At 42.0% G+C, this 11,565-nt stretch overlaps 1 long non-coding RNA gene across 1 annotated transcript; it reads left to right on the top strand.

Annotated features, from left to right (window-relative positions):
• Window positions 1-235: 235 nt before the first annotated feature.
• Window positions 236-11,155, top strand: LOC120611449 (uncharacterized). Its single transcript, XR_005655209.1, has 3 exons — window positions 236-272; window positions 3,084-3,128; window positions 11,065-11,155. It is a non-coding gene; the product is annotated as an uncharacterized LOC120611449 (long non-coding RNA).
• Window positions 11,156-11,565: the final 410 nt, after the last annotated feature.

Raw genomic sequence — 11,565 nt, 5'->3', positions numbered from 1 at the left:
TCTACACAAAAATGAAATGAGTGACACAGGATATTTCTTAGCTCTTGCCTATTTCTTTATAATGTCTTTCCTCGCCTCTGAGTTATTTCTATTCATATCCCTTTCTCTTTTTTGTCAGGACTAGTGAATCTAGAATTTGCCCTATTACATAGAACAGAGTTTACCAGACCACGCGATTGTAGAAATCACCTGAAGCTTTGGGCAAAAATATGGATCAAATGGCCCCACCCATGAAGTAACAAGAGGAAAGACTCTGATTTTCTGTGTTTTAGGTAATTGCTCATGTAATTCATCTTATGAGAGAAACTTGGGCAATACTTTATAGACCTATCTTTTACCAAGTAAATATTCCTCTCCAATTTTCTTTTATACTGGGCCATAGGGAAAGAGAGACCAAAGTGTGGTCGCATAAGAACCTACATGAGGTTTATTTTTAGCTTCGAGGAAATGCTAGACAGTATGTCTGCTCACATATTTCCCTGCAACCTTTCTCACAAATTCTGGAGGCTTAAAATGCGATCGAGATTATTGGTCAACAAAAGGGCAAGGGGAGAGCCCTGTGATGGTGTGTGCAATCCAGACGAGGATGGCTGGTCTGATCTCTTATATGTGTGAAATTTCATAACACCTCTGTGATAACCAACTCTTGATGTGGGTACAGCATGGATTTGGTTTTTGGTCTGTGTGTTTTAGTCCTGATAGATTTGTATTGCTATCTTGCAAAAAAAAAAAAAAAACAAAAAAAAAAAAAGCAAAAAAAAAGAAAGGCTATTATCTTTATTTTTAAAACTAATAAGAATTAAAAGAAAAACAAGACTTATATTTGTCTTTCTCAGTATCAGTGGGTTAAGCTTTCCCACTTGGAAGAAGCCAGCATAGCCATTTGCAACTGCTAGTAGAGAGCAGCTGAGGCTGCCCCTTCCTGAACTCAATTCGATTGATGTCTTCATTCCTGCATCTGGTTCTCTTTGGCCATGCAGGCATGATTAGATTTCCTCAGCCTCTTCTTTCCTGTGGTCTTTTCAAGTTGCTCTGCAGAGGCCCTGCTTCTCAGGAGAGCCATTCGAGAAGGCTGGAGATGGTCCAGAGCAGGGCTGCATGATGGGCCCACTCTGAGGCTAGCCAGTTTACATTAAAAACCAACCAACCAACCAACCAACAAACCCACCCACCCACCCCCAAGCCCAGAATACCAAACTGCATGTGAAAACAATCTTCCTGCTATCCAGCAAGTAGCAATGTGCTCTTTTAATCATAGTTATTGCTATAATTTAAATAGAAAGTATTTTACATTCATTTTTCTCAAACTGCTCTAATCACAGTAGTTTTCATTTTGCCTTAATGTAGCAAATGCATTTGACTACTTAATTTTGTTCCTTTGTATAATATAGCACTTTACATTTAAGCATCTCGGCCTGCTCTTGTGTATTTTGAAAGTAGAAATGGATTGACGAAACCTCCCTTAGTTATGCTATGACTTTAAAAAATTGAACTTCTAAATGACTTACTTCATTCAACACCAAATGAAATGATGGCTTTAGATGTCTCTTGTATTTTAAATTTAGATGGAAATTAAATTCAACATAAACCGCATTGGGTCTATCATAGTCAATATCATTTTAAGAGATTATTATTTGAATGAATCATTTTCTCAGGGGCTATTGTTTATAGCTAAGTGAGTAACAGTGGGCTCCTCCTATCCTTATTAATGCATGGATAGTTTTCTTGTTTTCATCCGACAGATAATCTTTTTCCAAAGATAGAGCTAAAGAGAGAAAAAAATTCCCACTGGGAAATTGTAATTTTCTCCTAGGATAGATAAATTTCTCCATACATTTGTTTCGAAATATTTGCTAAAGTGTTGTCTATATGATGGTTCCAGATTGAATGATTTTAAGTGCATTTTGAGGTTATAATTTTTCCTGTAAACCTTTAGTTTCTGGTTTATCAGTGTCATTGGTGGGTCTTTAAATGATTGCAGCCCTTGTTCTCAGTGAGAAGTAGGGAAAATATCTTCTGAGCAATCATTTTGGAGAGGAATCCGAACTTTATAATGTTAACCTCTCACACTTTATGCAAATTTATGCAGCCCTATTCAAATCGTTATCTGATACACACTCCTTGAAAAAGTCCAGACCAAGATATTGAACAACTTTGGGGTAAAGCTGCTAAAATGTAGAGTATTTCCCATATAAATGCCAGTTAGTCATTTCATTTTGTAGCTTTTGTGATAACCTTAAGCTGCTTCACATATAATAACTTGAGTCTATTGTCACTGTTTTTATTTTAATTAAAGTTTATGAAATGCATAAAGAGTCTAATTAAGAGAAGTTAGCTTGTTGGACACAGATGTCAGCCTAATGCTAAAGAATGGACTTTCAGAGGCAATGTGAATTTTGTGCTCATTGTGAATTTAGGAGGCCACTTAACATTTCCAGGGCTATGTCATCCTTATTTGAAAGGTGGGTATGATAATTCTTACTTTACCCACTATGGACTTCGTCTCTTTACTGGTAAATGGAGCTGGATCACTACCCCCCACACCCCGCTTTTTTTCTCATTGTGTGTGACCATACAGGATTATTTTAAAAGTGTGAAACAAGTGTAAAGTATCTTTAAAATATCTATAGAAAAAAAATCTATAGAATGCCAGGCATTACCGTGAATACATATTTGACATAGATGGTTGCTACCTTTTTTTAAGGTAGTATTCTGACATGAAGGGTGGAAAAGCAGCTATTAAACCTTGTCTTTCTTGAAGGGGGAAAATCTCTCTTAAAATATATCAGGATGTGGATATTTAAAACAAATTCCTTGTCATCTGTTTTCTCCAATGGGCCTCAGATGGCCTGGGGTTGATAGGGAATTTGTGGCAAAGGCTTTATTCTGTAGTTTGGCTTAACTTTTTATGATTTCCTTAAAAAAATTACTAAGCAGGTAACAAATTACCGTAACTGTTTGAATGTGGATTTTGCCTGTATTTAGGGTGTGAGATACCTATTTTAAAAAAGCAGAACATAAATAAAAGATATAAATGAAATATCATTCCACAAAGGTTTGTTTTTCTTTTTTATCTTCTCTAGCTCTTTCCAAGGGTGTTGAAATCTGCTGAGATTTATTTGACGAAGGTAAGTTGCTTCTCGTTATCAGGCAGTAAAGATGTTGTTATTGTTTACCGTTTGAGCAGCTCTGAAAGGTGAACACTTGTGGTTATAATAGGCAGAAATAATAAAAAGCATTGATTTACCTCTTCAGAAGGTGAAAAATTTATTACTGACACCTAAGGCGGTTTTGAAAGATAATGGATCACAGATCCCTACCTGTGAGAGACTTTTGAGTTTGATCTTTGGAGCAGTGGGTTGGTAGGTGAAGGAGGGTGTTTGGACATGTAGGTCATGGCCATAGATACTGGGAGACACATCCAGAGAAGGAGTGACCAGGTACAGAAGTCCTAGTCACTCAGAGGATGTGCAGATTAAAACCATTACCTTGAGCTGCTGTGCTAAAAATGCCATGTGCTGCAGGGACTGTCGTGTGGCCTGATTGTGCCCACATATAGCAGAAAACCTGGATCGGGAACAAGGGGACCTAGCTAGGTCTGACGCTGGCCACGTACGTGATCTTGAACAAGTCGTCTGTACTTTCTGGAACCTGGCCAGGGCTGGATCCATGTGACCATTGAGATCAAATTCCCCAAATGAATTAATTTTATTTAAACATGCATTTTTCGAGTGTCTAGACATTAGGCATGCAAATATGAATAAAGGTCCGTTCTTGTGGTGGCGCTGAGCTGGAGAAGAAAGTGAGTGTTTACAAAGCAGTGTCGTAAGAGACATATTGAGGAATGGATATAGCATGATCGACATGCAAATTAGGAAGCCGTTTCTCTTAGGGGCGGAAGGACAAACGAGAGAACGTTAAAGATTTGCCTTGGAACTTAGTCTTGAGTGATGGATTCGGGAAAAAAGGGTCAACAGGGAAACAAGGGTATTCTATGTAAAGGATCAGATAGTAAATGATTTTGGCTTTGCAGGCCACGTGGTTTCCATGGCAACTCCTCTGATGTTGCCGCACACAAGGAGCAATGAGGCATGGCTGTGTTCCAATAAAACTTTATTTACAAAAACAGGCCAGATCTGCCTTGCGGTCTTTAATTTGTTGACTCCTGCTGTAGAAAGGCAATATGCAAAGATGGATTTCATTCAGAAACTAAGACTGTCTCATTGTAGTGCTTTTTTCCATCTCTGGTGTTTCAATAAACATGACTTCACAGATTTATATATGTGTGTATATGTATAAACCTGGGGGTGTATATCAGAAAACTGCTCATTACCCTACTGCACTTAAAATTTGCAGACATACTGGCCCAGCTTCCAACTCCTACACTGACAACTTGTTGGCTGAGGGTTTCCTCCGGCTGTCAGAGCTGCTAGGCCATGCGTGGGGAGCAAGGCAGGTATGCCGGGGAGTTAATATGACCCTCCCCTCCTCAAGGTTCTCAACCAATGATTGACAGGAGTTGGGGAACAAGTGTCCCAGCCGCTTCGCCCCGTGGGAAGGGTCGCTTTCAGCATGGGGTCTAGGGACTGTTTCCCAGTTCCCCTGTGGGAGTAAGTCCAATGGCCCACAGTTGTAACTTGCTTCTTAACACACTTCTTATTGGCTTCTCATCTTCCCTGTCTCATGTGTCCTCTTTATCTACAAGTCCATGGCTACCTCCCAAATCCCTAGTTGTACTCAAACCTGTGTTTTAACATTTGCTTCTGGAGGAATGCAAACCAAGACAGTCTTTGGGCCTGGAGGACATAAATTAGACTTTACATGTGATTACGTGGAAACTCTTTGTTAAGGATGCTACAGGGGACCTTTCTTTAAGTAGGGCAGCAGTGCCCTTGCAGAATTAATTACAGAAGACTTTATTTGGGTGCAGAGACTCAGTAATGAAAACCATTTTCCTGACTATTGACAGATTTGCCTATTTTTTGATCAGAGACTGTAGCAGTTGCCACTGATCGCCCCGCTGCGGTTGCTCACAGTGTCTGCCTGCTCATTCCTCAAGCACCTGCATCCATCTCTTTCCTCCCCAGTTTGGAGGTGCTGGTCTGGGCACAGGTGCAACCTGGACATGTTGAGTGACCAGGAGCGGAGGAGGTGTGGAGAGGGGGCCCTCACAGGGGTGGGTTTGGAGGAGGTAAGGCTGGACCAGCTGGAGAGGAGAGTGGGCCCTGAATGACTGACTACCTGAGACATTTAGGTTCGTTTTGTATCCAGAGTTGAGCTGCTGACAATCTTTGAGGACAGAGAGGCAAGAGTGTTCAAAAACATTCAATACATACTTATTGATAGCCTATAATATACCAGATATTATGGACAGTGTATCAGTGTGGACACTGAGGTGCTGAAAAGCCCCTTCCTGATATTACCAGTGGTCAGTGCCCCTCTGCACCCACTATTCCGTCTAATCGCTAGCACTTCAGCGCATTTATTAAGTACTACCTGTCTCCACCCCTACCACCTGCCTTATTCAGCTCTGCCTTGAGCTTGGCGCTAAAGTTAGCCATAATTAATGAGCTTCTCCCAGTTTTTATTTTTTCCCCCTACGAGTAACAGTAGGTTAATAAGAACAACATTGAACTCAGCCTTTAGGGAGGAGAAGTCATAATCAGTCGACGTGCTTCCTGAGAGGAGTGGTCTTTTTTGACCAAAGACCACTGACCATCTTTACTCTGAGGCCTGAGGCTTTGGGGCTATTTAAGCATCAGTTAGTGGAGTTGTGTCTCCCTTTCCCCATCAGATAAATGCCCGAGTCACTCTTCTACCCCTGCTCTAAGGACTCTTAAACTTTTTAAATAAGAAGAACTCTATTAAGTATTTCATCGTGAAGAATCTGAAACATACACCAAGTATTAATAGAGAAAACAGTAATAATGAACCCTCGTAAACCCTTCACTCAAATTCAGTAATTATCTAGAGCTTCCCTGTTTTGTTTCCTCTGTTTTTTTTTTTTTGCTTAAGCATTTAAAAATGAATTCCAGCCATTGTCTCATTTCACTTGTACATATGTGAGTGTGCATCTCTTGAAAATATGGCCGTTTTCTTATGTAACCACAATGCGTAGTCACACCTCGCAAAATTAATCATAATTCTGTTTTTAATCATAATGCTTTAGCATCATCTAATACCTAGTCCATACTTAATTTTACTGATTGTTTGTTCAAATCGGGAATTAAACAAGGTCCACGTATGTCATTTGATTGTTGCGTCTCCGAAATTTTGCCTCTGGAAACTCCCAGAGTTCTCTGAAATTTGATCTCACATCTGTTGGGGACAGCTAGACTTGTGACAATGCTTCTTCTTTGACAATTTTCCCCCGACTCCTCCTTCCCCTCTTCGTCCCCCTTTGCTTTGCCATTTTTTAATGGCAGAAAATTAGGCTAAATGTAGATAGTTTCAGTGGGGATGCTGAATTTGAATGTGAGTTCTGAACTGAGAGTTCAGTTTTGGCCTGACGTTTAAAGCATCATGGAAAATAAAACTACAGGTGAAAACCTGTAGTCTTTTTACTCATTACAGCTTTGGCCTTATTATCTCCAGCAATACGTCGGACCCTTTTGTCTGTGTATTGAAACTAAAGAGTTGATTCCCATCATTCTTCCCACAAATTTTCAGCAGGCCAGGGCCAATTCTCTGCTTGTTTTAGGCTTAAAACTCCTGAGGGGCAGGGACGAAAGGCGGGTGTGCAGTTGAAGTCGCCAGATAGCATGTGCATAAGATGGGAAAGGGAGTTGAACTTCATGGGCTTTTCTGAAGCTTTCTCTCTTAACTGGAAATGTTGCCATTTGCTGGAATGTTTGCTGTATGTTTGTTGGAAAGAGAGACCTCTCTTTAAGTGTGCTGTGACATTTCTACAAAAATCAATGATTTAGAAAGAGGTATCTGCAATGAAATGTGCAACTTTCCTTTCCATCCGTTGGAAAGCCTGCTGGGCAGGTTTTGAAATCTTCATACATGTTTTGTTTACCTTCAGTGGATAAAAAATTTATTGACTCTGCACTTTGGAACATGTAACAGATATCTTTTGGAATGTGACAGAAAACATAATAATCGCTAGTCCTATGTTTTCCAAATTGGTTTTGTGGCATTTACTTGCTTTTTCTTTTTTTTTTTTTTTCTTTTAGTACTAGTGCTTATCTTTTCCTCTTATCTCGCAAGATTTTCATCTTTATTAAATGTGATTGCCTAATTCACTGGAAGGGAGGGTAATGAACGTGACTCAGCACTGCCTCATCCATGTGTCAAGTTGGAACTTGTTCTTTGAATATTAGAGGTAGTGAAGCTTATAGGAGCATGATGATGTTTTCATTTGAATTTTGAAAATTTAAAAAGCCAGGCACTAAATATTGACACAATGAAGAGAGAGAGGCTGAATCCACTTGGAAATCCAGCCCCTACCCGCCACGAAAATTCTCAAGAATTTTTACATCTTCTTTAAAGTCCTTAAAATATAAAAAAGGGGTTAACTTCTAAAGCGACTGATCAAAGGGGAAAGGAAAATAAAGAAGAGTATAGAAAGACTTTAATGTAAACTCAGCACAGGGCTAGCACTTAATTCCATTTCACAAGAAAAAAGCATAATGGACAGTGAGAAGAGCCATTTACATTAATAACTTCCTAGCAACAGCTGTGATGAACAAATACGGGCACATGAGTCCATTTTCTAAGACGCTACCTCACAACAGAGCTTAGAAAAAAGGGGAAAAGGCAGCAACGATCAAATAGCTGAGCCTCCTTGAACTGGGGTTATGTTCTGTGCAGTTTCAGACCAGACCACTTGATCTTTGTTATTGTGGCTGAAAAATGATTTAGCAAAAGAGAAGCAATTTGGTGAGATGAATCTCTCCCCCCAGGCATAGGCAAGGGTGAATGGGTGCTTAGAGGTCTACTTTTTCTGGGAACGGGGGATTAGGACGGATGCCTGTGAATTTCCTGGCTCGGCACGAAGGCCACTAACATCAAAATCCTCCTTCTCCTCCCGCCAATATCTGCTGTCATTGGTTGAATGCTTCCTCGCCATGTCAGGCACTGTGCTTAGCGTGTCACATAAATTTCTTTTGAAACTCACAACACTCCTGGAAAAGTAGATATGGTTATTTTCATTTTAAAGACGAGGAATCTGAGGTTCAAAGAAGGAAAATCACTCGGCCAAAATCTCACGGTTAATAATCAAAGTAAAAAATCGTTCGTTTTTATTGAGCATGTACTGTGCTCGGTGCCAGGCAGTGTGCTGAATGCTTGCGTGGATCGTCTGAGACGACTGGACTCAGACCTCAGATGAAGAAACACAGACGCAGGGAGAGCAGATAATTTGCCTGAGGTCATGTAGGGAGAACCAGAACTTGGATTCAAGCAGTTGTGCCAGAAGATGGGACAATAAGGATTCAACCCTGAGTGTACCCTCACCTGCACCACCGCAACTCTCCACGTCCCTGGGCACGTGGAGGGCGGAGGCAAACTCGTGGGTCACTGATCACGTCACGTGTGACCCGTTGCAGCCACTCCCGTGGGTGTAACAAAGTTATTCATAGCCACATTAGGCTTCTGGCAATTGACTAAGGTGAATCTTAGACAAAACCACAGAGAACTGTGCGTCTGAAATTGTGTATGTGTGTGTGTTTCTTCTTCCTGGGGTGCTCAGTATTCGTTAATTTACTATCCTTTGCCTCATTTGGAAAAAGGGATGGATACTCGTCGAGGAAATATTTTGTGCTGCAACTTTAACACCTACGAGTGGATCAGAGGGAAAATAGCCCCTTTATGTATGTATGGTTAGGTGTAGATGTTTTCAGTGCTTTAAACAAAAGAAGTGACTAACCATAGATTTTCAGGGGCATGACGAGCAGCTGGTGGAGCTATCTTGAAGTGTATGTGTGTCTGTAAGTAGGAGCGGAGGATGGCTCAGAAAGGATTTTCTGGGAAAAAGAGGGAGACTTTCGTCTCTCTAAAAAGAGTCAAACAGGCCCTGTGGCTTATTCCACCGACATGATGATCTCAAGGCCTTACCTCCTCCCTGTTGGCTGATGGGAAGACTCAGCGAGGGGCGAGGATCCAGGGAGAAGCAGCCCGAGGAAAGTGGGTCAGTAGGCTGAGAAACGGGGGACAGCTCTCTATTCAGTTTCCTAGACTGTGGCCTTTGTCGAGCGGCCTGCAGGTACAGTGCCTGCGTGTTCCAGTTTTGCAGATTTACCTTCCCTGGGAGGAGCCCCAACCCCAGCCCCAGGGCCTGCAGGAGCCCGTCTGGCCAGCACCCCGTTCCCTTTCCTTTCTCCCTCAAGCTGTTCTGGTTCTTCGAGGCCTGTGGTGATTTGGGGCATCTGAGGAATTAACCCTTTCTCTAGAGGGTCTTTGCTTAACCACAGGCAAATGTCTGGATCCTCTTTGAAGCTGACTTCTCTCGCTGGACACCTGGGAACCCCCTTCTCTTAATGGGGAAAGCTCCTCGGGAGGGGCCCTCTTTCGGGTCCCCCCTTCAGGCCTTGGGGCATGGGGACTGGGATGCACTTACGTGCTGGGCGATCATCCCTCACCTGGCTCGCAGTGACCTTGGCCTGGCCAGTGCAGCTCCACAGGGCTCTGCTGGCTGCTCCCATCTGAGGCCGTTAAAAAAGGCCTAAAGCCGAACTAGCGGCTGCCCTGGGGGGACGCACTACCACCAAGGACAGGCGCCCAGAGGAAACCAAGAAAACTGGGACAGTGGAGGGGAGCTGGGGATGGCGGCACATGATCTGCGGAGCTGCTCATGTGGCCTCTGGGGACCACCTCCTGGTGGCCTTCTGGGCAGCCTAGAGCTCAGGGCTGAGGGGGCCACAGCCACCTTCCCCTTCCTCCAGGCCTGCTGTCTGAAGTTCCTCAAGCTGGAAAATTTTCTTTCTCTTTTTTTTCCTTACATTTTCTTTCTCTGTCCCTCACTCATCCCGGGATTTGAGAAATTCTTTGATTTCCAAGCTTGAAAAGGCAGGCAAGAGACACTGACATCACTCGTGTTCTGCCAGCTTTTGTTCGGGTCCCAAAGAAAGTTTTTGCATCTGAGACATTTCGAGATCCTACCCCACCAAATTTCTTAATTTCGTTTTTGCCTAGTCGAAAAAAAATTGGCAACTTACCTTCGCCAATCAGAATGCTCCCCACCTCTCTTTCAGAGAAAATACTCGACAGCAACTAACATCCTGTATTAATAGACCAGTAATTGCTACGTTTCATACCATGTAGGTTTCCCTCTGAAACCGCAATTACATTCAGATTCTGTGGCGAGGGTTTAAATGCAGCAGCTAATGTGCTGTTCCAGCATCTCCCCACCTCACGGCTTTTTATTGAGCCTTTAATTGGACCTTGTGCTCCTCTGGGTAGGGGCAGGGCTTTGCGATTGAGTTCCATGGTTTAGTTGGGTTCTTCAGCGAAGATTTTAGGATCCCGAATTGCATCGAGAGATGCATTTATCGGTGTGGGTTTCTGATGAAAGCATGAAATCTCACTGCCTCGCCGAACACTGTGGTTTTGAATCAGGACTTTGGAGACGAAGCTGAGAAATGTCCCCAAACTGAAGCTCTTAACAGAAATCACCAGCTTTAATTTGCAGATTGGCTTTGCCACAGAGTTTTAGCTCAACCCTGTTTCAGCGGCTGCAATATTTTCTGATGTTTAACCTCAAGCCCTCTTGCTCTTTCCAAAAAATCTGATGCCTCAGACAGCCGAAGCACCTGTGCTGTGGACAGCGTGACTTCATGTACTTAAGGGCTGGCTATTCCTCCAGACTAAATAAATCTGGTGTCACCCTCTATTAAGTTTAAAAAATATCCTTTTCCTGACTGAAATACCAAAAGAAAATGAAAAAAGTATGGGCTTTCCTTTATTTTTCATTCTTTCTTTTTAACCCTTGCAAAGGTGTCAATACATATGTCACTATTCGGTAATCACCAGTGAGGTTATCTTTTTTTTTTTTTTTTTTTGTTTTCTAATTAATGACGATCCCAGGCAGCACCAGAGACTTGACTTTACCATTTACAACAGGTTCGACATCCCACACGTTTTGATCTCGGACGCTGCTGTAATCGAGTATCCCACATAGAATGTTAAGGTGAGGAGTCATTCTTATTGAAACACATTTGAAAATCTCTGAAGCGGAGGCCTTTCTTTGCTTGTCATTGAAGATGTTAGTCATGAAGAAAGTTCTTATCTTGGAGACTTTGATAGCTGTTCTAAATCTTGTAAGTACTATTTTCTTATGCTGTTTGTTGTCAAATCAAATTTCACTTGGAGTAATAATTCTTCATCCTGGTCTTATGATATCTCAAGAAGCCTCTAATTCATTTAGTACTAAAAACAGTTTCACTTTCAAAATCTTTCACAGATCTTTCTAATGTAACACTGATTTAAAAATCACATCACCCTTGCTCAAAACTTTTGAAGGCTCCCCATTGCCCTTTGAGTCTTAGAATGGAAAGGGATCATAGAAATCCAGGCTCCCACTGGGTATAGAAATTATGTTCCCAATAATCTTCTGTCCCTTGC

Source organism: Pteropus medius, unplaced genomic scaffold (assembly GCF_902729225.1).
Source record: "Pteropus medius unplaced genomic scaffold, Ma_sr-lr_union100, whole genome shotgun sequence".
Classification (NCBI taxonomy): domain Eukaryota; kingdom Metazoa; phylum Chordata; class Mammalia; order Chiroptera; family Pteropodidae; genus Pteropus; species Pteropus medius.
Note: the sequence above shows the minus strand (reverse complement) of the source record. Positions and strands in the feature narration are given on the sequence as shown.